We start from the raw sequence: 25,489 nt of genomic DNA, 5'->3' as shown, positions 1-25,489 counted from the left end.
CATCGCCTGTTTTTTGTCAGTTTTTGTAATGTGAACTGTAATGTGAACCAGAGTAGCCTAATAGAAATGAAATATTCTATACTATTCTCTATTCTAAAGCTTATTTAAACATCAACATTCCTAACCCTACTGGATTATGGAGACCTGCTGTTCTTGAATGTGTCAGAGCTGCATTCAATGGGTAATCGTACCAGAGTCTTACTCTGCCAACTTCTAACATTTAAAAAATGTGCCTAAAGTGAAGGGCTGGGCTACTAGAACAAGGTAAATAAATGATAAATAAACTAATTGAATATAATATATATCCAATTAATATAGTTAATATATATCACTTACCTGGAAACTGATAGAAATATCGCAGACGCTCACTATTCCAACTCGCTACAGAGGCATGTTTGAGACGGAGCTACTTTTATACGCCACAGCAGCAGAACTACTTTTCAGGGCGACATCACAATATCCTTTGAGCAAATACCAATGCTAAATAAAAATTCAAATGCAGTACACTCATTTGCCACACAGAGGGTTATAGACACAAAAGCAGAATTTCAACATGTGCAGTAGATTGTCAGAATAATGACCAGGACATGCAGACAGCACTATGAGACGTCCATGCATACAGTTTATTAACAAAAACAAGTCAATTTGGGGGTTGTTACTCTTTAAAGAAGGTAGACTCTATGCATCACTGTCTGTGGTCACCATGTCCTCTACTGCCTTTTGTATGCTGCTCTAGACTGTCCTTCATTGCCAGATATTTACATTGTCTACCCTTCATCTAAAACTGCATATTATGGTTATTTCATTTTTATCTGACAACTTTTATGATAAGGTCCCGCAATCATTATGGACTGTGCTCACAGGCTTTTTGTAATTTGTCTGTTAGAGCAGAACTGGAGAAGAGAGCTTTTAAATGTTCTCCAAACTAAATTAAACCATCTGATCTTGTGACTGCTGTTGAAAATTCAAGGAATTGTTAAAAAAAAAAAAACAGAACAAGACTTATTTATTGTTCTTGCTTTTAGGTGGGTATCATACTTTTAACTTATTTTTATTTTGACCTTTTATTTTACTTCTTATTTGTATATATGCATGTAGTTGTTTCTACTTGTGCTTAAAAAAAGAGATTTTATTCTCAATAATGTTATCCCCTGGTTTAATAAAGGTTAAATAGACAAATGGGATGGACAGATTGGTTAGTGGGTGGATGGATAAACAAAAAGATGGATGCAACTTCTAAAGGAAAGCAAAGGGCAAAAGGTTCGGAAAAGCTAATCATTTTCAATGCATTATTTTTCTTTCCCCATACCTATCAAAACATGGAAAATAAAAAAATAAAATAAAATCGCTTTACTTTTAAAGACTTTTCCAGACTGTGAAGGAACCCTGGGTTCATTGCAATATCTTTCTGACCAAAAAGAAGCTTGGACAGTATGGTGTGAAATCAGGCTAAGCTAAAAGTCCACCATAAAATCACAAAAGTCTAAAGTGATTCAGGCTATTTTTTTTATTTTATTTATTTTTTTGCTCTTTTAACTTCACTTTCTTATATTATTGTAACAAACATCCATTAAACATGAAGAAAATTTTCTGCAAAGTTGAACAATAAAAGTCATTTTGAGCAGGGAGATTCAAATGCACGGAACCGCCAACACACACATTATCTCTCACACACACACACACACACACACACACACACACACACACACACACACACACACACACACACACACACACACGGTCATGCTTGCCACAAATGCTACAAGCGTTTCTCAGTGGGGAAACTGGGACAAACTGTTCTGGAAAGGGAAAGCCTCTATGCTCTAAGAGCAAATCTAACTGTTTGGCAGCCAATGAAGCGAACAGACAGGCTAGCTTGTGCACTGGAGTGGCAAGAAACACACAAAAGCACACACATACACACATATAGGTATTTCAGGGCAGCAGGCCACAGAGGCAGATGTAAAGTGGATGACATCTCCGTGTAGTGAGGCTTTCTCTGTGTGCCCACGCTGGTTCCAGAGAAATAGAGGGCAAAATGGCTGAATTTGGCATAAGCTCTTAAGATCCCGAGGTAAACAGAATCTCTGCCCATGAAGTAAAATAGTGACCCAGAGCACTGAGGATGAGCAGAGAAGGGTGAAAGTTTAAAAGGGAGCGAGGGGAGATAAAAAGGAATGTTCTAAAGACAGAAAGGCATGATTGAAAAGTAGAGGGGGTATGAATTGAGGTAAAGGAGGTGCGAAAAAAATAAAATAAAAATAAAAACTGAAGCCAAAGCAGAATACAAAAAGAGAAACATAGGAACAAAGGCTTTTCATAGTCTTATTTTTTTTTCTCGATTTCATTTAATCTTTTCTTTCCATGTCTTTCCCCCACTGCTGCTCTCTTGGGAACTAAGTTTGGAGTTGTTTGAGCTGCTTGGAAGTGCAGCTAGTGTTTACCAGTCTTTGTGTGTGTGTGTGTGTGTGTGTGTGTGTTTGTGTACATGCGTGTGTGTGTGTGGGAGGAGGCACACTGAGCAGGTGTACAAGGAGCCAAAGAGCAGGGATGATCACTGAGTCAACTATCGCCGCGTCTCGCGCGTGTGTGCGTTGATCACAATCCGTGTGAGCGTGCTCACATGCAAGACAGTGAAGGAGAGGGAGGGCCATAAAAGAGCCAACCTAAAGGTATTTTGTCAGGAGAAATAACAGAGTGAATCATGCTTAATGTGAAAAAAAAAGAGAAGAGAAGAACTTCATCTCAAATGTGCAAACACACGCACCTGCACAAACACAGCAGTGGATTATGTTGATTTTTGTAAATTCCAGAGGGCACTTACTGATGCAATTATGCTGCTCACTGTTGCTTGGTTTGAGGGGGGGAAAAAAAAAAGAGGCTCTTGACAAGAGAAAACGTTGCACTGCTTACTTTTGATGTTTGGATCTTCACCTTATTTAAACCTCTCACTGCTCCAGCACCCATTCAGGTGTAGTCATGTGTGTGTTTTCACAAAAACGGCAAAGCTTCAATTATCACGAGCGAGCAAGCAGAATCAATAAGCACTGTTGTCATGGAGAAACATGGGCCAGAGGTCATGTCAAGAAAGAATTTGATCTCCTTTTCAAAGCAAGGGAGTCGTTTTCACCAATGTGGATTCATTGCTATACGTCTGGGATAGGAACGCACCATTTGTCAAAATCTCTTGCATATTAGTTGTTGTCACCTAGATCATTACTGTAATGAGGTGTAGTGTGGGTGCAGCTTCGCCTTTTCTCACCATTATTTACCAAGCATCACTTCACTCCCACTATTTCTCTTCTTTATAAGATTTACCCTACTTTAGTTGAAATACCTACACTATCTGTTGGAAGTTCCTTTTTCATCTATTGCACAAACAGCTCACGCTCACAGCAAACTGGGAAATTATAATAAAACAATGCAGCACTTTGAAACTGTTCTTGAAATGGGTTTATTTCTTTCATGCAGCCCTTCACACCAAAAGATCTTAGTTTTAAACCCTGTTCAATGCAAGCAATAATAATATTTGTCAAAATTGACTTCTGGCCTGATAAAGATGTGAGCAAGGTCAAAAGGTTGTCCGAAAATGCAATCAAGATCGAGAGTGTGAGCTTTTCTGCATTTCCATTTTTACAGTTTACGTTTCAAATTCTAACCATAGGGGTGAATGAATAAAATAGATTTTAAAAACTAAACCTAAGCTTGCCAAAACCTGACACCATCATGAGTTGCTCATACCTCTATGGCTGAAGCTAAGTAGTTAAAACAATGAGCAGGAGGTTGCCTTTACAAAAAGTATGAAACCCCTTCAAAAAGAGATGTAACATTAACACATAGGGCCTGATCTTCAAAGATTCCAAATATAGGCCGCTAAATTGCATGGACAGAAAAGGAAAACGTGCTAGAAATAAGTGGGCATGTTGCAGCTGATTTTCAAAGATTGCGTCCCCAGTGGATAATATGTACAAAACTGATTTGGTCTGCCCCGTTTAAATGAGTGTATTACTTGCAGTTTGGGGGCTGCTGTCAAAGAAAGAGGAAGATCAAATCTTTCAGATAATCGCTCCAGACATGCAGGATGCACAAAAAATATTTTTAACTGCTTTTAAACTTTTTCTTGGAGACAATATTAATTATTAAAAATAAAGAAGAGAACAGTTGTTTTTTCAGCAGTTCTGCAAAATTAAAGAAGAAACTTTCATTTGATGGCTGAGTTTAATAATACAACATTCCAGCTGACAATTCAGATTTACCCATGTGTATCATTGTTATACCAATTTTGAATCAGTGATGGTGAACATGTCAAATGCAGCATCTGAGCAGAGCTTTTCCAAACCCACAAGGCAGGTCCAGGTCGGAAAAACGGCAGGAAATAAGAAGCCTGGAAATGTGTGGAATTAGAAATCTTTAATGAAGGCATATGAAGAATATCAAGACATAATTAACAAAAAGAAACAATGCTGGTGCTGCAGAAAAAAAGTGAGTTGGTGACAGAGAATTGCTGGAAAAGTCAATGCATGAGTGATATAATAGTTATTTGACGGAGAATTAAAGCTGTATTCTCACACTACACTCATTCAACATGCCAAAATGGGGGTTCATCAGTATTTGTTGGATACAAATATAAATGAGGACCTGATGCCAAAACTTGTTTGGTGATTTTACCAATGTTCAGAACTGAAATATTTCTTTTTCAATTGACTTAGAACTTATATCTTATCGGCAGAACGGCTGTGAACGGCAGAATCGATCAGGCCTTGATAACTTTTACAATCTACTCCCAGTGACAGACAGCGAAGAAAAGGAGGAGGAGGCAGTGTAAACTAAAATGCAAAAAAAAAAAAAATACTCCATGGTGAAGCATTCTTTGTATTAAAATTCTATTGCGACAGAGTCAGAGGCACAAAGAAGTAGCAGCAAAATCAACCCTGACAGGATATTGGGGAGATTTTATGATGCATGGAGATAAAATGTAAAATATCCGCTCATCATGCAGATCTTGGTGCTTGGAATGGTTCTTCAGCTTGCAGCCTGCTGAAGAGGAGAAGGACATTGACTGCCCTGTAAGCCTGATTTAGGATGAAATCTTATGGTGTAAAGTCTGCAGGCTTCTGCCTACAATGCACAAATATATACTATATACAAAACAATTACGAAAAGTAACATGTTGGGTCTGAATAAAATATTATAAAGTTAAGAACATTTGGTTTCAGGGGGTATTGGTTACTTTTTTTAAAAGAGAAAAAAACCTTACGTAATGTTCAAAATCTATAAAAGAAGGCATAAAATATCCAAAGCCCAGTTATAAAATAGCATCACAAATATGCTTAGACAGAGAACACTGTTATTGCCAAACCCTAATTGATGCATCAACTTTGTTAAACATGGTGCATATTTTTCTTACAAATGTGAAAGTCAGAAATTAGGTTTGTTTTGCTAATATATAATATAATATTTAACAGCTTGGACATATGTGATAGTCTTCAAACAAACCGTTTAATACGTGACATTTTGTCATGAGGTTCTGAGACACCTTGGAATGTTTGAAAAAAAACTGTTTTGAAACTTTACTGGCTAGATATGAGCAACAGTGGAGCAGGAGCTTGGGAGTTAGTCCCGTAACCTGCGGGTTGCCGGTTTGGCTCCCTCACTCTGACCAGCTCAGTTGTTGCGTCCCTGTTCTTCAAAGGGCCTGGTGGTGCCTATTGCAGCTGTGTCAGAATTTCAATTCCTTGTTTTAAATGTGCCCTCATTAAAATGTGAGATTATTTTATCATATTTGTGACACTGCACTGAAGGACCTTATCATGGCTAACATGGAGTCACATACTATGATCATGTTGCGCTGCGTGTTTTGAAGCTTTCTGCACGTTCTGTGCTACATGTCTGGCTTGACGCTCTTTATGCACCTCTAGAGTGGCTGATGCCAGAGTTGGAAAATCAGAACTTTTGCAGCTGGACACGGAGCGTCGACCGATAAGAAAGACCTCGCTTTGTGACGCTTTTGTGCATGTTAGCATCAAGCCTCTTGAATGATTCCCACTAACCCGAGACAGATGGACAGATACTCTTCAGCTAAAATGGAGCACCTGTAGTTGATGTCCTGGCGGGTGATGCGAGCACCGTTGTCGGTCAGCAGTTTGTCCAACTGGACTCGGGTGAGATGTAAACAGCGCTGAAAGCGACCATTGCCTACACGCATCTCTTGCTGTAGGTGGTAAAACTCCCCAAACTCAAAACGCCTCTGAATTATCTGGTGAATCCAAGCAGCGCAGAGGTGTCCAAATTGACGTTCTCTAGCTTTTTTTCTAGTAAATAAAGCCAAGCCAGTCTCTCGATTGAATTGGATTATATAGACTTAGACTTAGACAACTTTATTTGTCATTTTGTATGCACAGAGTGCGCACAGAATGAAATTCTGTTTGCATACAGCTTGAAACATCACAGTAAATTGCAGTAAATTACAGTAAATTACAGGATAAAGTGCAGCGGTGATTTTTGTAATCAATTGAAATGTAAACAATCTCAACAATGTAAACATGCAGGGAAAATAGACAGTGTGCGATTTCACAGTGTACAGGTGAGTATTATTAAAAGTCCATTTGTGGGTTTTATGGCTACAGCAGTTTAACAGTCAATGTGCAATATACAAATGTGGTACAGAGTCCATTTGTGGCTTCAGCAGTTCACCAGTCTGAAGCATATGTGCAAATGTGTAAATGTGCAGATGTTCAGAGTCCATTTTTGGCTTCATTTAGTATAACATAGTATAACATCATACTCTGGGTGACAACATGTTCAGGCTATCACAGTGAGGCCAAGAAAAAAAAAGACTTACTTGCTTACTTGGTTGTCCAGTCAAAGCGGACAGCAATGGAAGCTCTGTGAGAGAATATAGTGTTGCTTTATACCACAGGTAGCTGATGATAATCAAGTTGGTGTTTAGTGTCTTATGATTAGTTTTCTAAATTAGTGATTATACATTTTTAAAGGGATTTTGGACTAGGTTTGACTCTCACAAGGTCAAACGTGTACATACAGGCTGGTCAGACATCGCCTGGATTATTCTACACAAAACAGAGACTCAACACAATTTGATATTTCTGAAACCCTGCATTCTTTTTTGTAAAAACGCAAAAATCAACATTTCAATACATTGTTTTCATCTATCTAACAACAGTTATGCCCAAAATAAATGATGCCCCTGACAAGATAATTAGCAACACAAATCTAAAAAAAATATTACAGCTTATTTATGAACATAAAAAAACATGTTCGAAAAATGTTCTTTGCTTTTTTTTTTTCACTTCAGAAATTACAATTTCTATGTGACATTAATGCTGTGCTGTACATCATGCCATGGCTTTTACACCATCCTTCCCTAACATAGATTGTCACTGTTGTGATAAAAACAACAGGAAAGACAATACTTTAATAAGCCTATTGAATAAAAAAAAAAAAAAAAACGGTTGACGTGTCTCTCTGGTCACAGTACAACAAATGTCTACCTGCAAACGATTAGAAAGGGTGTCATATCCAGGGAAAACTGAGAAAGGTTCACATGTGACAGATGGCATGTGGGTGTCAGGATCTCAGCTTATGTGGTGTTTTTCTGTGTGCTTAAACTGTAGGCGTTCCAGTCCTTCTTACCTGAATCCTATCTCCGAGCCTACCCTCCCTCCTTCTCTCTTTAACTGTGCAGTAAATTTATGTGGCATAGTACGGAGAGCTCGCAGTGGGAGGGAGAGTGTGCTACTATGTGGGTGTCTTTGAGGGATGGAAATAAGAAAAAGAAAGAAGTGGTATACAGATCTGATGAAAAACAGAGGGGAGCAACGGATTGCATGAGCGTAAGACATATTTACAAGTAACCATCTGTCCAACTTATACATACGGTGCTCTTTGGTAAATTATTTAGTTATTTCAATTAAAATAAATAAACAAAAAAAACTTTGTTACCTTTATTTAGCTTCATTCAGCAGTGAACAGAAAAAAAGTCACCAGGCTCATTGAAAGCGATGCAGATACGGTTGCGGCGCCACAAGGAACCCAAATATGGAGCTAAACCAGTGACAGCTTGCAGTGATATTGAAAAAGAGATTTGGCATTGTAACATCAAACATTGTTAGAAAGTAAAAACTTATGATGATACCCTCACTTCATGTTGCAGCTTTTTTTTTTTTTCGATGAGTTGTTTTCAGTGTCACTGCAGAGTTCCTTCAGCTACAATGATAATATTAGTGAAAATAATACCCTTTCTAATGGTCGAGCAGCCGCACTTGAACTGGAACCTTCCATATGTTCACAGCAGGTAAATGACGAGGAGTACAGGAAAGATGGAAGGCCCATGAAGGAGCCTTCAATTCAGCCCCACCCCCGAAGGCTAAGCAGTGCCAGCTAGTAGTGGCATTATAATTCAAGGAGCTCTGCAGTGACACTGAAAACATCTCTCGTTGTGAAAAAAAAAAGCTTCAGCATGAAATTAGAATATCATCTTAAGTTTTTACTTTCTAACAATATTTGACTTTTTCAGTGTTTCACTTTTCAGTGTTTCACTTTTCGATGTTGGATTTTCCAATGTTTAATGTTTGATATTACAATGCCAACTCTCTTTTTCAATGTCATTGCAAGCTGTCACTGATTTAGCTCCATACCTACATAATTACCCGGATCAATCTACTGAGTTTTATGAGCCAAACGGGAAATGTGAGGCGCTAGACCGAATAAATGAGGGTAGAATTTCAGAATAAAATCACCGCATTAATTTAGCTAGCTTGACTAGTGTAGATTAAACGCCAACACAGAAAGACGGGGACACAGAGGGGCTTTTGGAGGATGAAATTGGATATTTAGCTGCACGGATCACGAGTTTTGCCCTCAAAAACGAAACGCATGGCTTTTTTTATCATCACAGAAACAACCACATGAACTCCTGTTCTCGCCAGCAACGTTTCTGCAACCGGAGTCACAGCTGGCCTAGGAGCAGTGTGAGTTTGCAGAAAACCAAAACTAGATCTGGACTGCAACCCGCACCACAGCTATGTTAAAAAAAACAAACAAAAAAAGAAAATAACGTATTGCTAGTTGCTCTTGTAAATGTTTAGTGGCAGTTGTTTCTGCCAAGAGTGGCACAGCCAGTTACTAAGTTTAGTGTGCAAAAAGTTTTTCACATCGGGGTGGGCATTAATTTTGGATAGCTTCCATGAATTAATCAAATATTCTATTGAAAGCTGTATTCCATATATGCTCTTTTTTTTGTCTGATATTTTTAATTCTTCAGATAATCTGAAACATTCCAGTTAGACAGAAAACAAAAAAAACTAAAGCAGTCTGTTTTGGCGTGAATAGTTTTTTATAGCACCGTTCCTCTTTATACTAGTATTTTGCATTGGTTTCACATTTAGCCTTAATTAGTATTCACTACACTGTCATAACACAATTAGGTTTTAAGTGTTTTAATTTCATAACACAGAATTTTAATTTTTATTTTAGGAAGATAAATGTAGTTTCTCTCTTTATTCTCTCTTTATTCAAAGTCTAGAAAGATGTCTGCGTGAAGCTTAGAGAGCAAAAGCCATTCCCTCAAACAATTATCTGAAAAGGAGAATGGTGAAAAGAATTCAGCATTTCAAATAGACTTAAATCATCTATCACTACAATACTATCCCTTAAGTCCTATGAAATTTTAAATGTCTGTAAGAACTTTATTCTTAATTAATGTCTTGGCATTAAAATGTGTGGGAAGCACGCACGAAGTCAGGCAACAAAAGAGAAGGAGGTCGTACAATGCAGCTATTGCTCTTTGGATTTAAAAATACAGAAAGCAGGTGGAAATGCTGAGACGCAAACGGGTTCACACACCAGTCAGAACTCTGACAACGTGGGTAACAGAATGGAAGGCCATTTTTATTTATTTTTTTGGCTTAAAGAGAATCAGAATCAGCTTTATTGTCAAAGATTGTGTGCACAATCAAGGAATTCGGTTTCAAGCGCTCACAGCATACAGACATTAAGAATACATATAGAAACCTTAGAGGGTATAAAATCAAGGGCTAAAGGAAAAGTATGCACATATGTAAACATATTAATTTTGTTTCAACCTAAGTTTAAAATTAATCCCTGCTTAGTTGAGTCACCTAACATCTAAAATCCTAAGTGAATGGACATAAAAATACACAATAATAAGACAGAACAGAGTACAAAACTCCAGACACAGTACGTACAATGTCATTAATGTTTTTAATCAGTGATTGTGCCAAACGGAATTTAATGCCTTATCAACTAATATTACATATATTATGTTCCACGGAGCAGAGTACCTAGATCCAGCTCTATCACATCCAATAATGTGTTGTTAGGCATTTGCTCCGCTTAGTATTCTAATTTTGTTCCTAATTTTAGAAGTCGAATTTAGGCATTTCACTGTTGTGTAGCAGATCTCAGCCTGCAGGGATCAATGTGGTGTGTAGGTGTGACTTTCTCAGACCCAATCTGCTGTTTTTGCCTGTGTTGGTGGACTCTCTTAATTTAACTATGAGATGCACTGAGTTTGTCAATGCTGTCAAAGGTCTGAAAAATTCAAATTCAAACTGAAATATTTATATATATATATATATATATATATATATATATATATATATATATATATATATATATATATATATATATATATATATATATATTCTTCTCTAGACATTAAATGGTGCATTTGGGTGCCACTAATGTCTTTCAATGGGGCCATTTACCAAATGACATCACATTTTTCTGGAGACAGCCCGGTTTCCTGGCTGTTTGGACAGGAAGAGTGCAAATTACAATGGCAACAACCGCAATACTAATCATTTTGGAAGATGACCACGTCTCAGGAGCTTCATTTCAACCTGCTTAAACATTGGTTGAAATGTAGAGGCCTCAATATGAGCAGAAAGAAAGCAGTATTATTAAAAAGGCAGGAGAGGCTGCCTTCTCCTCTCTCACAACGGATCAAACCCGAGGAATAAACTTGCCGAACCCACATACAATTATGGCTAATATTTCTTTATATAATATATATTATAAAAGATAAACGATATATGTATTATTACAGGTCTCTGTTTTTAATTATTATAGGGCTTATTGCAGAAAATAAACTTAAAAACTGTCAATCCCCCACTGTAATCAGACACTCAGATTCCGACTCACCTTCACACAGACACAGACACACACACACACACAAAGAAGATGACTGTGAGAAAGAATCCACTTGATCCATGAAAAGAAGTGGTAGATCACCAACAAAACCTCTACACGCCTCTTCTAATCATCACAGATGCATGTATTTAGTGCTGGTATTTGTACACACTGGGACTTTTCCTGCTCATAAGAAAGTTGTTGGCCAATTCTGTTGATTCTCTGCTGCGAAAAACAATAAAATGCATTCTGTTGGAAAAACAGTGAAGCTCTAAGAAGCAAATTCACATTCAAAAACCCCGTGAAACCACAACCACCAACTCACGAAAGTTACAAATGGGTCAGCCCTGGGCCCCCTGCTCTTTTTAATCTACATACTCCCTCTTGGTAATATCTTCGAAGCCATGGCATCAGTTTCCACTCATACGCTGAGGACAGTTTACCCCCAAACCTCCCCTGACACTCATCTGCCTCTCTCTCTCAAGCCCCCAAATGTCTCAGCGACATCCGTCATTGGATGAGCCAAAACTCTCTCCAGTTAAATGGCAGTAAGACCGAGGCCATCCTCATCAGCACCCCATCACTCTTTCTTCACTTGTCACCAGTCTTGGTGTCAGGTTTGATACCTCCCTCTCCTTTACTGCTCATATTAAATCAGTTTGCCAGACCTCTTTTTACCATCTGAAGACGTGACTACTGTAACTCCCTACTAGTAGCAGGTCTCCCCTCCAAATCCATCCAGAGGCTACAGTATGTCCAAAACAGTGTTGCCTGCATCCTCACCAAAACCTGGAAATCCTTCCACATCACCACAGTCCTCCATTCCCTCCAATAGCTCCCTGTCAACCAGTGGATAACCTTTAAGTCACTCCTGCCGGTCTACAAGACTATCAACCACACTCTGGGCCAACCTGCCTCCAGGACCTTCTTTTTCCTCAATCTGCAACTCGGTCACTCAGATCTGGCGCCCAGAATCTCCTCTCTGACCCCGTACTAGGCTATCAACCATGGGTGACCGTGCCTTCTCCTCTCTGGGGCCTCGGCTCTGGAATCAGCCTGAATCAGTCAGGATGGAATATTCCCTTACAACGTTCAAAAGCAGCCTCAAGACTAGTTTGTTTCATGCTGCCTTCAATAAATAAGACTTGCCCTTTGATTTTCTTGTTCTTAACTGCAATTGTTGGCCATATTTTTAATACTATTATTTTGGACTTGAACAAGGATAGATCAGGATTTGTTATTCTAGATTATTTTAAACCTCGATTATTGTAGAACTGTGAAGCACCTACAGAAGTTGCAAGAATTTAAAGTGCACTATACAAATAAAATTTATTATTATTATTATCATCATTATTATTACTGAATTAACATCCTTAAATTCACAGTGGCAAAAATAATCAGGACCTATAAGATAATTTAGAGCCACAAACACAGAGGAGTAACTTCTGGATCATTTAAACTGCGGCAGCCTGTCAAAGTCCTTATTTTTGTTTCAGAACACAACGTCACTCAGAAACGGCCACAGTCGTATCATCGATCCAGAAGCCCAGGACACACAAAATATTTTTTTAATGATTTAATTTAACTTTGCTTTATTAAACAAAATATTACAGTTACAGTTAAAAAAGGGGTAAATACGGTGAACCACACGTTGTTACTGCATCATTATGCATTGTCCAGCTGCTGAGGGATAAACATAGCGGGTAAAATGCATAAATACAGACAATAAAACACTCTTTTTAAAGAGCTAGGAAGGGGAAGTGTCTGTGCTGAAGCTCCCAATGTTACAAGACCCTTAACACGGAGAAGCAGCATTTAGTTCCTATGCTCCACTTATCTGGAACAAACTTCCAGATAATTGTAAAAGTGCTGAAAGCCTGAAATCTTTTAAATCAAGATTAAAAACACATTTGTTTAGAATTGCCTTTGAATGTTCCAGTTAAACTGTTGTACTGTTTTTAATGTTCTTTTTTGTTTCTACATTCTATCCCTACTTGCTTTTATTCCTATATTTTAATCATGTAAAGCACTTTGCATCGTCTCTGTACTGAATTGTGCTATATAAATAAATTTGCCTTGCCTTACCTTGCCTTGCCTTGTCTTACAGTAAAAGTACGCACCGACATTACCCTGTGACTAAATTGAGTATGTGCGCCTGAATTCAAGCGCAAGGCGACGCAGCAGCCCTGCAGCACGCCTACCCGAAAAAAAAGAATCGGACGCTCTTCTGTCTCTCTGTGCCCCCAAAGAGGAATGTCCTGTTTGGCTCACATCATGAAAATATCCAACACCACCTTTACATGCTGACAGTTTCTCAACAAATGTGATGTTTCCAACATCTGGCCTAATCCAGTCCCACTGCTCTTAGGCGAATGATTTATGTACCAAGGGTTTACTGAGAACTAGAACACGAAGCCTGCTGTTTTCATTCAACTGTATTCTGCTTCATTTTATTTAATTTTATGATGATTTTTATGATGACTTAAAAAAAAAATTAAAAGGAAAGCCACTTCAGTGGGCCCTGATACAAAGTAGGTGGGCCTACGCATAGTGGAATAGTGGAACGATTCAGAGAAAATGCCTCATTCATGTGTTGCGTGGACTTGTACCAATCAATTCACAGTACAAACAAACTATATCTACTGACATTACCTTTCCCAGGTAAGAATGAACATATATTTATGATTGTGTTTAATTATTATGTTATTCTAACATTGTATATATATATATATATATATATATATATATATATATATATATATATATATATATATATATATATATATCTACATATATATATATATCTACATATATATATATATATATATATATATATATATATATATATATATATATATATATATATATATATATGACTAGGCCCCTTTAAATAAATGAATAATTCATAGGCTTCTGTAACATTTTAGAGCAGGCAGAGGATCCGGTAATATAATCATTCAGTAAGGTGTTCTTGAGCAGGGATACTTTCAAAACTTGAACATTGGGCTCAGAGAACTGGGTTTAGGGACCACTGATGTTGGCAACACAGTAAACATGTAGAAGAAGGTGGTCTGATTAGATGAAACCTGAAATTAACTTGAAACTGATTCCTGGCAATATCATGCTGTTGGGACGTATTTCTTCAGGATAAACAGTGAAACCGGTCTCCGTTAATGGATGGAGATGGAGGTAAATACAGGACAATATTGGCAACAAGAGATTTGAGGGCAGAGATCTGCCTTCCAGCAATACAACGACTGTGTGCAAACAGCCTGAGTTTCAATGGCTGGTTTGGCTCGGTCAAAATGTGAAGAAGTTATTTTTTATGCATACAAACTGTGCTAAAAGCATGGTTCAGTTCCCTGTTCTAATACTGTGAAGTGGATTTTTTTTTTTAGATCACAGGACTTACTTTACTGCAATTACTGATGAGACAGAAATCTTAGTCAAGCCCTCTTTTAGAGAATTTGGAGCCCATAAAGCACACCCTAAACTTCTTATCTCATATGTCTTAGATAACCTGCTCCCTGAAATACCTGAAGCAATATCATTCTTTTAATGCTACCTTACAATCCCCTTTCTTCTCTCTTTTTTACTGAATATATATAGTTTTGTACAGAAGCTCATAAGCAAGGAAGAGATAAAACGAAAGGACAGAACTCGAGGGACAGAGGTGGATATCGCAATGAGGAGGATTACAGGAAAGTGGGAAAGGAGATAGATTAAAAAGATGGGAAGTGGCATGGTGTGAGAGGGTAGGAGATGAGAGAAATGGGCTGTAATGATCGCTCGCAGCTCGTCTCCCACCAGCAGTGAGCAGATGTTTGACCCACAGGCTTCCACCACCATGGAGCCCCTAAAGCCAGCGCTGAAGCAGAGACACCGAAACGGCCTCATGCTGTCTGCATGCAAATTTCATGAACATACACATGTGCATGCATATGGACATTAGAGAAACCCCGTCACAATGTATGCTGTATAAATCAGCAGCTGATTGTGGGTTAAGGAAGCAAATGTTTTGTATGTTTTCGCACCATATACTGTAAATGGCAGGCTTTTATCGGTGATAAAATAGGTTTCTAACAAAATACTAAAGTTTTTTTTATAGTCTTGGATGTTATGTACAGTAGAAGCTGTGGCACAAAGTAGATGGATGCTTTAACAACACACATCATATTGTAAATTGTTGCTAATTTGAAGCCTTAGTTTCACCATATGGATGAAAGCTAAGGCAAAAATTATTCACAGGGTGAAAATAAAATAGAAATCAATTATACTACTTTTTTATTGCTATGACTATACCTCCAACTCAAGAGACAAGATAATATATAGTTGGTTGACTAGATTATAAAACAGATTTTAGATTTTCCATCTTTCCTGTTTTCACAAGTATAAAAACTATGTTTTGAAGCATCTGCAATCAGCAATAAATTAATTGAAAAAAAAGTTTGATTAGTCCATATATAGTATGTTTTATGCTTGACTGAGGTCTAGTCCACACGTGGCCAGAGGCCTAGTCATTTCAGTGATTTAAAGGGGAGCTTTAAATCACTAAAAACTATTTATTCTGAAAATTCTAGTTTAAGTGAAGATTTCTGAAAACTACGTATTTAGAACTTGCATGTGTAGCCTATATGGCTAAACAGATTTTAGGTCACACGCATCACAGTCTGCGATAAATAATGTGGCGCTGACGTCATATGTGCGATCGTTGTTATTGACCTGGCCATGCAGTGGAGGAAAAATTTATGCTATCAGAGAAGAGCTGATTTCTACATTGGTATTGTGATTGGCTGTTTACAGTTTGTGACTAATCAATGTTAAACTGGACAAATTCACTGCTATGAAATCAGCTGCTGATCGTTTATTTCAACTGACGTTATCACGGCAACCACAAAGCATTTCCTCTCCTCACCTCGGTATCAGGACTTCAAACTATATAATTCAATAACATTTTTGAAAATTTGTAAATGCCTAATGTGTCGCCCGAGGACAATCTAAGGCTAGACGCTGTTCTCACTCACAAATTAAAGAAGTAATGCTGTCAATGAATAGTGGTAAATTCCTCATATTCCAACATAAGAAGGCTTCTGGATGTTATTCTCTCTCCATCTGCTAATGGCCCAGAGGTCATAATCTCTCTTGATGCTGAGAAGGTCTTCAACATAGTAGAGTGGGCTTAGCTACTCTTTGGTTTGGTTTAAATACTGACTTCATTTCATGGGTCAGACTACTCTACTCCTCTCCCTGTGCTTTAGCATGTACAAACAATCAACGCTCTGCCCCATTCCCACTTTTTCATCGAACACAACAGGAGTGCGCGCTATCCCAATTAAAATTTGCATTGATGGTTGAGACAATGTCAGCAGCTCTAAAAATGAAGGAGGGTTTTAAGGACATTAAAAGATGGGCCATAAAACACCAAGTTTCGTTATACGCAGATGATCTGCCACTATACATAAGTGACCCTCTGTCACATATTTTGACATTATTCAATTATTTCAGTCATCTATCTGGATATAAATAAAACATTTCTAAAAGTGAATACATCCCAATCAACCAATTAGCTATAGAGATACCACAATCAACTACACCCTTCAAAGTAGCTGACACGGGTCTTAAATGCCTAGGCATTACAATTACACATTTCTTGCAAACAATGTAGAAGAAAAATCTAATGTCATTAACAACGACCGTCAAATCTGATTTACAAAGATGAAACTACGTGCCGTTGTCCCTTAGCAGTAGGATCCAGATTATAAAAATACTGTTTTGAATTGTGCTGTCATGCACTTAGTGTGTATCTCTTTTTATCCTGATATGTTCCTATACATTTTTATATTTTATTTATTTTGTCTCAGCATCTTTTTGTTTGTATTTTAGCTTGTAAAGCACTTTGTGCACCATATGGATTGTTGAAAAGTGCCACATAAATAAACTTTGATTGATAAAAATTATGTGTTTACAAGATAATTGTATGTTTTTAAATATTTAACCATTTTCCTTCCCAAATGCTTTTACAAAGCTTTAAATTACATTATTTCATCATTTATAGCAGTAAACGCTCAAGGGCAAGTCGTACATTGTTATGTAGGGATGTATTGGCTGGGGGGATTGGGTTTACCCAGTTTAATGGGTTACTACCGGGCAGCCAACATGCATAAGATAATATCTTGGTTTATTTCCCCTCAATCCAGCTGATGCCGGAATGAATGGGCCTCCTGTTCCTCATCGCTGCTGATTTTAACATGCAGTCCCTTGCCCCTCTCCCCATCAAACTTTAATTCTAATCCGGTTGTTGTTGTAACACAAAAATTTGGACACATATAAGACGCCACTTCGGATGGCTCATGCTACCCCATTTGCAATAATTACCTGTTCATTCCAGCAAAGATTGACCCACTATTCTCCACATTAGAAAATAAAGGGCTGCATTGTTCATGAGACTTGTACATTGATGGTATGTTTGCAAGCTTCGAACAACTAATCTCTACATTTAATCTGCATAATTCAGATTTTTTCGGTACTTCAAATTGCGGGACTTTGTGAAAACGTACACCACATCATTCCCACAAGTACCAACACCAGGTGGGATTGATGTGGCTCTCAAGGCTAAATCCCTGTCAAAGGGCCACATCTCCTACTTTTATAATTTACTGTCATCGGCCACTGAATCCAATTTACATAAGAAAAAGATGAACTTGAGAGTCAGAACTTCAATTGAATATTTCTGAGCGTTACTTTGAGGGGGTTATTGCTGCTGTCAACCCGTCATCTAGTTGTGCCAGACTTTCACTAATACAGTCTTTCACAGATTGGCATTCTTTCTATAGTAAGAAAAAACTCTCAAAGCTCTATCCAGAAAAAAATTGTGAGAAAAGTAGACCCCATGCAACCTTTCTCACATGTTTTGGGCATGTTCCCAATGTCCGAATTTTGGCAATTATTCTTTAAAAAATTCAGTCATACTGGTCTTAATTCTAATTCCAACCCCACATAGCACCATCTTGGGCAAACCCCCAAACGGCATTCATACCACAGCTATTCAAAACAACGTAAGAGAATTCTTTTACTATGAAAGTCTCCTCATCCACCATCTATTCAAGTCTGGCTACATGACATTTTAGGTCTTCTGGAACTGGATAAGATCAAATTCTAACTTAAAGGTTCATCTGATGGTTCTACAAGCATGGGAGAATGATACCTAACTATCTAGATAGACTACCAGTGAGACGTGGTATGTCTCACTGTAAAGCCTCATGAAATTGCTGCTACTTGCCGGTCCACCAGTGCTCCGCCCCTAAGACCTTTTCACCTTAAGACACTTAATGCACAATTATCTTGTTTTAATGACTGAGAAGTAAGCATGATATCCACCTAATACCTTTGATTTTTTAGTACCAGCACCTTACATTTGCTCTGTAAGGTCCAGTTTCCGAATCCCTGCTGCTCAGATTCTGCTCTGGCGTTCCCCTCAAGCCCTCTTGGTATTACCAAGCCGGACAAGAGATTCCTCTTCCTGGACTCACCCTGGTTCTTCCAGCTGCTTCTCCTGCCTGCCTCTGCGGTGGTGCTGCTCGGGCTCCCCGCCTTTGTTACATCTGCCAGCCCTCCTGTCGCCCACCACCTCCCTCCATCAGAGAGTATACGGTCACAGAACTCCTTTTCCGCTCATCCTCCCCGGATAGGTTCTCCCAACCAAGCGTAACCTCTGCTCTGACGTTCCGACCTCACCTGTTGCTCAGATTGTGTGCATAACCTCGTTGAGCCTTTAATAAACATATATATATGTACACACACTTGTATTTCTTTTTTCTTTTTATGCGTTGTTCTTTCATTTACTTACTTATGATACACTTATAAAACTTTAAATTTTGTTTTTGTAACTCAAAAAAGTAAATGTTTTTTATGCCTCAAAATATAGCTCAAATCTCATCTCATCTTGTGAACTCAGTATCACTTATCTTCTTGCCCACTAACATGGTTTTGGAGACTTGCATGCAGAGGAAAAATCTGCAACCAACGACCCTCTCACTATCGGAGAACATTGCTGGCAACCTAAGCCAGCTTGCAGCCTGTAATGGAAACAGAGGAACACCTTAAAATTGTCATGATATTTTAACTTCAAACGGTAAAATTATTCAGGAGTAGAATATACATCCAGATAATGAAGTCTTTCTCTGTTTTTCATTTACCTTTTCAATTCAGGTTATGATTTTTTTTTTTGTCGTCAACCCCATAATAGATGTTTGTTGAAACTGGAAATGGAAAAAGTTTTTAACTTTCAGCCTCCAGCTTAATAACCTGGGGACAAAAGCTGTCACAAAACATTAACACACACACACACACACACACACACACACACACACACACACACACACACACACACACACACACACACACACACACACACACACACAGTCAGTGACAGCAGGGGGCACTGGGTCGATGAACATGTGGCAGAAGATGAGAGACCACAAGAGTCTGTGATAAATATTTGAGGCTCAGCGCAGCAGATCTGTGAGCCATCAATCAGTCTGTAGATTCTAGATTCCCACTATGAACCTGTGAAGCTGTGGTGTATTTATGTTTGTTTGTGTGTGTATCTATTTAGGATAATGCTGTGGATGTGTGCGTTTCAGGCTGTACATGAGTGGGATGCAGAGAGTTTATCAAATGACAATTTCTATATCATAGACTCTGCTTTCAAAAGTGAATAAAGTGGTTCTGTCTATATAACTGACTCAGTTTGCGAGTTTCTCTAAACACAATATTTTTAAATCTAAGTTTTCATTGAGAGATATACATTTAATGATACGGTCAAAAGGCCACTTTGTGCAGTGGAAAATCTTCCACAGAAGTCAGTGTATAATTGCTGTACAAGAAATCCTAATGAAATCCTTCATGAAAGCTGTTGCCCACCTGTGCTAACTCATTAAACACACAAGTAGAAAGGTGACTAACGTAAATGGATGGAACATTAAACACACTGGTACAGCCCAGCTGTTGCTGCTTGGGCTAGATTTGTGCTCTGCCTTCATGCAGTCTTTTACCCTTCTTAGGGTTTTACTCTATGACTCTTTCCCTCCTTCTTTATTGCAACACAAGACAAACTATATCAAGGTTTGATAAAATTAACACATTTTGCAGCCAAAAGGAGAATAAAAATGTAGAGCATCAATTAAGTTTTCCCATCAGCGCAAAGGCAGGAAACACATATAGTACCCGACAGAAAGGTCCTAATTGTGAGGAAGTTCTGTTGAATTATGGTTGTGGTTTATGTCTTCAGCTAGTGGAATCTCTGCATTAAAGATGTATAAAAGACCTTGAAATAAAATTCTCTTTTGTTGCAGGAGCACTAGCTCCAACCAAAAATTTCAGAAAAAAAATAACATTTAATTTGAGTACATATACCATGTTGGAGGAAAAATGTCAGTCAGTGTCACAATTTCTGGAAACCCCAACAAATTCGATTTAATGAATGTAACTTAAATATTATTTTAATTTGTACCTTACCCGGTTGATCAAAGTGTCTTTCAACTTTTAATTAGTCCTGCATGGTTTTCTTTTTCCCTGCGATATACATTTGGTGTGACAGCCACCGATTTTCCTGATCCACTCACAAAATGCACAAAAACAAGAGAACACCCTTTATGTATTGCACATATATAAATATTTCCCTTTATAATCTCACAGAGAGGATATTTGTCTTTTCGTTTAAACCCGTCCCTCAGGGAGGAGTGTGCTGCCACACTGAGTGGCGCAAGGGGAGCAATCTGTGGCCAAGGGTCCTCCAGGGACACAAAGTGACAGACTGCGTTTCAACACAGTAAACCTTTGAGGCCTCTCCAAGGTGCCAATGCCTGGCCTCCTAAAGACTAGGCCACCACTCCCACATGAGTGCTGATCTTCAAAACTATAGAAAAAAAAAGTTACTTACCCAAACCTTCCCATCGTTGGGAGGATGACATGGGAGGACAAACTGTAAAAAGATCAACAACTTTTTATTCTAAGATGTTTATGGATTTGTACAACTACAACTGTTTGCTGCCATGTGGTTACAAATACAAGTCAAATTAATCGGAAACGGGGTCATGCCATAAGTTTTACGTTCAGTTTGAAACCTCTAGCCGATGAGTCAAGGGTCTGCATTGTGCAGTCTTAGATAAAGGAATTTGAATACTGGGTCATTGCTCATATATTTGAGTTTAAGTTGCATCAATTCTGGGACACCAGTGTGGTATGCATGGCACGTTGGAGCTTTGCCGTTCAAGATGAAATTTATTATGTCCAAAAAAAATCTACGACAGCTTGGCTTAGCTGGCTGTAAGAAACTGTGCACGCAACAATGTCAGACGCAAAGTAGGGCGATGCTGGAGGGTTATTTTCTAATGCAATTGAAAGACAGGCACACAATAGTATAATGGGGTAAATATCTATTGGGTTCTGAAGTTAAACAAGACTAGTTTCAGAAGAGGTAGACCTTCGAGCTATCTGTGCCTTTTTAGCAATCATCAAGCAGAATCATAAATCTTTACTGTCATTATGAGACCATAATATAATTTTGTTTGTGGCTCAGAATTTATATATATGGAACTGCAGGAAACTGCAAACACTTACAAAGACAAATAGGCATCCGTAGAGGAAACCCTTAAAATATAGATAACTCTCAAGAGACAAACAAATTGTTAAATATTAAGGATATTAACTCTTTGACGAAACATTAAAAACAACTGTGAACAATATAAACAGCACTTGATTAAGGATATGTTAGAATTCTATGCAACATGCATGTACATATAAAACCCCCTTCTTGAGCTTTAAACAAGCTATTCTTTATTTTAGTTTTATCCATTTTTGTCAAATGATGGATACAGATTTTAATTTGTAATATCTTCTGCTTCAATGGATGACCTTCGGTTGGTGACCAAATGTTAAATCAAAATGCTGTATTTTCTCACGCAGTTAGAAATGACACATAACCTAAAGCTTTGAATATGTTTCAGATACCAACGTCCACTTAACTCTTTACATCTATTAAGTTTTTGTTTTTTTCTGTTTACTTTTTGCCAACAAAGGTTATATTAGTTTGATTGCTGCAACTCTACTGGCTAACTATGTGAAGTTTCCATTGGGCATATGTCTATTTTTAAGCTAAATGTGAAATTTTAAACAAGGGCTTTCATTGGGCAGCAGCTTTAACTATTGCACCATAGTGCTACCCCCAGGACAACATTTTCTATTAGCTTTTTGCCAAAACTATTGCATTGCCCTTATCCTAAAATTAGGAAACTGAGCTGTTCCTCAAGCCTTTCCTTAGTATTAGAATGTTGTGTTAACCCTTAGGGGCCTATTAGGCCTTTTGAAGTCAGACTGGGTGTAGCTCAGGAACTTTTTTAAGAAGTATAAACACTGTTGCCAGAATCTAATAGCATTACCCAGGATGTCCGTATGATTTGCAATTAGATTAGTCTAAGTTTTCCTAAAGCTCAGCAATTATAACGAAGAAAAACAAGTCATTTTCTGATTTGTACAAACTATAAGATAGTGTTCAACCTTCTTTTTTTTTTTTTAGTCATAATGATTTTGCAGTGGTGCACGCATCATTGTTTCACAAAGTCTGAGTTTTCAGCCTCTGAGCACAGAGCCCCAGCAGAGTTGAAAAAATGGTATTTAAAGATCTAAATGTGTTTGTTAGATTAGGGTGAACTTGTATCTGAGCAGGAGGAAGAAGAGGAGGAGAGACACTTTAGCTCATGGATAAGAAACCCCTTTATACATATGAGAATTAAATCCGGAACTCGTTTGTTTTATCCTTACTTTGCAGGTCTGGAGTCATACAGCAGGGACTCCAGTCTACAGGGATGTGGAGGAAGGAGAGTGGGCAGGCAGGTAAGATGCAGGTGAGTAAGCTGATAGTAGTAGTCTTGCTGTGGCACAGCAGTCAACTGAGGGTCTACAAAGGTAGAAGCAGTTCAATAGTTGGGAGAAATGGAGGGTCAAACTACTGACTATACCACTCCGCCTCTGGAGAAGAATGAGAGCCTGTCAGGAGATAAAGGAGATAAGAGGAAAGTTTGGTGGCAGTTTCCCATTGCATGGGTGGGGCTCGGGAGACCCTGCAGCCCACAACTCCGCCTGGAACAAAGAAGAAGAAGATGGCAGAAGATGAAAAAGAAAGAGCCAAGAAATACTGGACCCTGTTGCATTGTCCTGATAGTCTTAATGGACTTTATGACATTCTGATTATAAGGAACACCCGGTGAGGCCCTAGTGAATTACTGCTCTGAATTACGTCTTCACTATACACTGCTTTGACTAACTAAGAGGTGGGTAATCCAGGTTCAGGAAATAAAAAGCCTGTACAGACATTATTATTGTTGTTGTTGTTAATAATAATAAAAACTAAACTGTACATTGCAGAACAGGCAGAAGAATAAAGAACAAACAATACACGTCACAGTGGACCAGCATTCACAGAGAGTATGCACTTTTGAACAGATGAGTTTTGGGTTTAGACTTGAACTGGTAGAGGGTGTCCGTATTGCGGATGTCTGGAGAGAGAGAGAGAGAGAATTCCAAAGTTTTGGAGCAGAGCGGGAGGAGGTTCTGTTCACCATGGTGCTGAAGCAGGAAGGAAGAAAAGTGAAATGAATGGAAGAGGAGGATCTAAGGGTGCGGGAAGGAGTATCGATGCAAAGACGATCAGAAAAGAAAGGGGTGAGTGAAATTCTAAATGGACTTGATTGTGTACAGAAGGATTTTGAATTCTATTCTGAATCCAGTTTCAACCAATTGCATTTCCAGCTCCACAGCATAGACAGGGGCTGCAACTGAAAAAGTCTAATTGGTAAGAACTCTTCAGCCAAAGAGGAAGTGTGTCAGCGGTTGCCATCATAAGTGCTGTCCGTATAGTGCAGTCAGTAAGGAAGGAGGTGAGAAAGTCTGTATGCTTCCTATCACAGTTCCTTTAGTATAGGATGCTTGTGATGTCCCTTACTGGCACTAAGGAGCTATAAGGAATTCCATAATCCTTTGAGTGACGTGATATATAAGCACAATCACCTCACAGTAATTAACAAAGAGATACTTGTGGCACCATTTATCCTTTCACATATTACGTGACTTTTTGGTCATCCATGTGGATAGGTGGCCTTTGGCCAACTCTGCCTTTGTTGTCTACAGCAAATAAGATCAGAGTACAAGTTTATGTGCCTTTATGTGTTTTGGTTTGTGTAATGGATATCCATGCTGCTGATTGGATAATATTAAGTCTTTGGCCTAGTACACATGTAGCAGGATATCTGGAAAAAACAAGACATTTATGCAGTTATGCCTTTTACCCACACATAAATGGCATTTCACATCCATTAAAATAAATGATCTTAAAACCTCTGGCCAAAGTGGAGATTTATAAATGCTATGGTTTTAAGCCTGCACATTTAAATGAAAAGACGCATATTAATGTCCGGCGCATCACCGTCTACGATGAATGTTTCTGTGCTGCGTCTCACGTGCGACCGTTGCTTATAAAATTGGCGGAGTTCAAATTGACCTTGTCTTGAACTTTTTTAACTTCATATTCTTATATAGTGTTTAAAAGAAGCTCAATTTCAGTAACATGATTCATTCCTAACAGGAAGTTGTGGTTCTTTTGAAGGATTCGGATTGGCTGACATAAGTATTAGTTTTGCAGTACACTGCCCCCTGTGCGTCTGGCGTATAAAAAAAAAAAAAAAAACGCTCAGTAACATATTTTTGCAGGTTGGTGTGAATGAAGACTTTTCTAAAAATAAAACTGTGAGGTATTATTTTTAAAAAAACATGTGAGGGAGATAAACGTGTTTTTTTTTAAAAAGAATTAAAAAAAAAACCTGCTATGTTTATTTACTCTAGATTATTTCTTTTGGATTTAAACCCATACTTCTGAAGACCTTTCTTTATATTTGCATCCTCTGGTCTTAAGAGATAAATGCTGTGTCTTAAACCACATATGATTATCTACAATCTGTATAATAATAACTAAACTAAAATAATCATTTTAGATTTGTTTGAGAGGATTAGTCATCCATAATATACTGTGAAGTAACAGCAGAAATACATGGGCATGTAGGTTTATTTGAGGCAGAGCTAAGCCAGCTGAGCTAGAGGGAGCATATAGATATTGAATAGAAGGGGACCGAGGATGGACCCTTGGGGAACTCCACTTGTGATTTTTCACATCTCTGATGTAAAGTTACCTAAAAACACAAAAACGTCCTGTCCTTTGAGTAGGATTTAACCCAGTTGAGAACTGTACTTGAAAGGCCGACCCAGT

Source organism: Fundulus heteroclitus, chromosome 5 (assembly GCF_011125445.2).
Source record: "Fundulus heteroclitus isolate FHET01 chromosome 5, MU-UCD_Fhet_4.1, whole genome shotgun sequence".
Classification (NCBI taxonomy): domain Eukaryota; kingdom Metazoa; phylum Chordata; class Actinopteri; order Cyprinodontiformes; family Fundulidae; genus Fundulus; species Fundulus heteroclitus.
Note: the sequence above shows the minus strand (reverse complement) of the source record.